This window comes from Canis aureus, chromosome 11, assembly GCF_053574225.1.
Source record: "Canis aureus isolate CA01 chromosome 11, VMU_Caureus_v.1.0, whole genome shotgun sequence".
Taxonomy (NCBI): domain Eukaryota; kingdom Metazoa; phylum Chordata; class Mammalia; order Carnivora; family Canidae; genus Canis; species Canis aureus.
Window position 1 is genome coordinate 28,727,836 of NC_135621.1, and position 3,757 is coordinate 28,731,592.

General features: G+C 50.9%; 1 non-coding gene across 1 annotated transcript; it reads right to left on the reverse strand.

Annotated features, from left to right (window-relative positions):
- Window positions 1-544: 544 nt before the first annotated feature.
- On the reverse strand, window positions 545-652 carry LOC144324448 (U6 spliceosomal RNA). The gene has a single exon (XR_013389956.1). It is a non-coding gene; the product is annotated as a U6 spliceosomal RNA (small nuclear RNA).
- Window positions 653-3,757: the final 3,105 nt, after the last annotated feature.

The window sequence follows — 3,757 nt, forward strand, 5'->3', positions numbered from 1 at the left end:
TATTTATTTTTTCATGAGAGACACACACACACACAGAGGCAGAGAGAGAAGCAGGCTCCATGCAAGGAGCCCGATGTGGGACTCGATCCAGGTCTCCAGGATCACACCCTGGGCTGCAGGCGGCGCCAAACCGCTGCACCACCGGGGCTGCCCTAGAACACTTCTCTAATTGAAATGTAGTTGACAATGTGACATTAGTTTCAGGTGTTCAACACAGCAGTTTGACAACTCTATATGTTATGCTGTGCTCATCACAAGTGTAGCTCCCATCTGTTACCCACAAAAGCTACTTTTAAGGGCATCAAAAAATATTCACATTAATGTATAGATGTGTGTATGGGTTTGAGATTATTTGAGATGGGTTTTGTTGTTGTTGTTTTGTTTTTAGGGATAAGACAGTTTAATTTAGAAATAAGCTTTGCACAGCCTCCCAATCAGAAGGGAGCCTAAGAGCCCACCCTTGGAGAGAAAAGCCATCATGGAAGGTAAGGCCCCCAAGTGGGGAGGAAACAGCACGGAGCTGGTACCAACAGTGCCACAAAGCAAAAATATGGAACACTTCACAAATTTGCCTGTCATCCTTGCGCAGGGGCCATGCTAATCTTCTCTGTATCATTCCAATTTAGCATATGTGTTGCCGAAGCGAGCAAGAGACAGTCTTCTCACCTCTCATTTCTGTCTGTGTGGGGCCAAGAACAGGACAAATTCCCAGCAGGCCCCTGGGCTGACCTCCCAGCCCCCTTACATCACTGGGCATGGGTCACAACTCTTCCTGCTGTATACACCCATCACCAGCTATGGGTCCCGCGGAACCTGGAAGACAGAGGTGTCCCTGGCCCTTATGGGACTTGGGTTGTGGCTCCCAGGGTCCCCCAGAGGGATGTCCCACCGTGGTATGACAGGCAGCCACATGCAGACCTGTCCCAGAGTCTGAGGCTGCGGTGTGCCAGGGCTCCTGCTCCTTCCATGGCTCAGAGCACGAAGATCAGGATGCGGCTCTCTTCAGCAAAGTCCTCTAGGGGCACCTCCTTCCAGTGCAGCCTTGGGGTGGTCAGCAGCACAGCCCCAGGCAGGAGAGCTGAGGCTCTCACCCACCCCACCCTGGGGAAGGCCCTGATGGTGGAAGCAAGGAGCAAATGACAAATTGGGGTCTCACACACGGTGCTAGAAACATTCTTTGACAAGCCCAGACGACTGATAATGACCTTCACCAGTGACAAAGGTCAGGGGCAGCCTCCAGGAGTGGTTGTTTCTAAATTAGCTACATAATCAGGCCAACATACTCATGTCTCCTGGCTGTGGCCTGGAAAAATCCCCCTCAGCAATGTCTGGGAGGCCCACGTGTGCCCCCAGGCCCTGGGGACCTGCTCCCCTCCCACAGTATCTGGGATGCTTGGCTGGTGCAGCACTTTCTGGGCGTGTTCTGAGCTGTCCGTGCATTTTGGAGGCAGAGCTCAATGAATCCATTAGAAGGATTCTTTCTAATAAGCCCCTAGAAGTTTATCTTTTCAGACAGCCCCAGAACTGCCAAGTCACAGGGAGATTTGGATCTTTATTATCACTCCCCCTAAGGGCTCTCTGAAGACCCCAGGGAAGGAGACAAAGGTGATGTGACACTATGAGAGGCTCCCCTCAGGCAGGACCGCTGGCCCTGGCGAGACACTGGTCCTCACCGTGAACAGAAGCAGGGGACCAAGGCCAGGATGGGGAGAGCAGGTGGTCAGCAGCCAGGCTCCTCTGGCCCCCACGCTGGCCTACTGCTCCGGGGACCACACTGCCTGACGAAGCTGGCAGCATGGGATCAAAAGAAGCCCCAGCCTCCTGTCTCACCCCCTCTCAGGCGCAGCCTCCGGGCATCCACCTGTCACCTGTCCTCCGCCCCCAAGCTCTCCTTGCTGTGCAAAAGAATCTGGGAAATTAACACACACACACACACCCAACCAACTGAAAAGTATTTGAAAAAAAGTTTCCCAACATAACAGAAAGAACAGGAAGAGGACAAGTTTGCACAGAGCTGGCTGCAGTCTGTGGGAGATGAAAGAGAAGGCACTTCTCATCTGTTTTGCATTCTCTAGAAGAGGGAGGGATCCTGGGGGGCCCCAGGGCTCACATGAGCCGGAATCATCCTTGATTTTATTTGTAATCGCTTAGGAGTCAGTCCCCCCAACCCATGGCCTTGACCCTCCCTGGCAACTGTCCGCTGACCTTGCCGCAGGCCAGATTGCTATGGAAGAGAGAAACAAATCATTGTATTGAGGGATATCTTTGTACAGAAGCTGAACATTTGCCCAAACTAACTAGCAGAACAGAGGAATGAATGGCTTCCTCCCCCTTGTCCACCTTTCTGTTGGAGGGGACTCAGGCTGGGAGAGTCCAGAGACAGTTCTTTCCATGTTTCTTTACAGCCTCTGCCTCCATGGATGTATATCCAGGAGGCTGGGTGGTGGCAGATTTGAGAAGCAGCCACCACTTGGCACTCAGGATGTTGCCAACAACCCAAGGCTTGGCCTCTGCATCAAGCACTGTGATGGTCTTTTTCCCTCTTGCAATGAGTTTTCCCCTAGGGTTTCCTTGCCACATTCAGAACAAAGACCAAGCTTTCTTTCGTGGCTGTGAGGTCTGTGTGTGGGGTCTCTGCCTTCCTTGAAAACCTCTGCCTCCCAACTACTCCATTCCAGCTCCACTGTCTTCCTTCTGTGCCTCAGATAGGCCAAGCTTGTCCCTGCCTTGGGGCCTTTGCACTTGCTGCTGCTGCTTCTTCTTCTTCTTCTTCTTCTTCTTTTTTTTAAGATTTTATTTATTTATTCATGAGAGAGAGGCAGAGACATAGGCAGAGGGAGAAGCAAGGCTCCTTGAAGGGAGCCTAATGTGGGACTCAATCCCAGGACCCCAGGATCACACCCTGGGCTGAAGGCAGACACTCAATCGCTGAGCTACCCAGGCGTCCCTGCTGCTGCTTCTGTTGGGAAAGCACTTGTCCCAGATCTACGCAGCTGCCTCCTTTTCTTCATCAGGTCTTCTCTCAGATGGGGCTCCTCAAAAGGCCTGCCCTGACCACCCTAGCTAAGCACCTCATCCACATACCCTGTTCCTCTCTGCCACGCCACCCTATTTAGTCTTCCTATGATACAAGTCTGGCCTAAAAATCATCTTGCTTCATGTGTTCATTGTCTGTCTCCTATTCTCATAAGAATCTAAGCTTCTTGAGGGCAGGGGTGTGTCTGTCTTTTCTCTGCCAGCTCCCCAGCACCTAGGTGCTAGGCACACGGTTGGTGCCCAGAAAGTATCTGTTGACTGACTACCCAGTGTCAGAAAACTGAAGGATATAGGAGTCCCTGCTCTCAGAGAGCTCAAGCTTTCCCAGAGATGACAAGGGACCAAACAGAACTCTCCTGCGTCCCCAGAACTATGTAAACCTTCAAATGGGGACAAATGAAATCTGGCTAGTTCTACCTGGGGAAGCCAGATATGGCTTCATACAGAAGGACTTCCCAGAATCGAGTTTTGAAAAATATGTAGGTGCTTCCCACGTGAACAAAATAATAATAATAATAATAATAATAATAATAATAATAATAAGGGACCATTCAGGAAACAGCAGGCAGATTAATTAAACCAAATGAAAGGTTGTACGGGGTGCAGGGGAAGGGGGCAAAGACCATCAAGAGAAAGGACTTGGGTTTCCTTCTAGAGAGAACCATTGGTCCCTGTGAGGGTTTTTTCCTTGTTGATATTTTGCCTCCTTCCAGCATTGAAG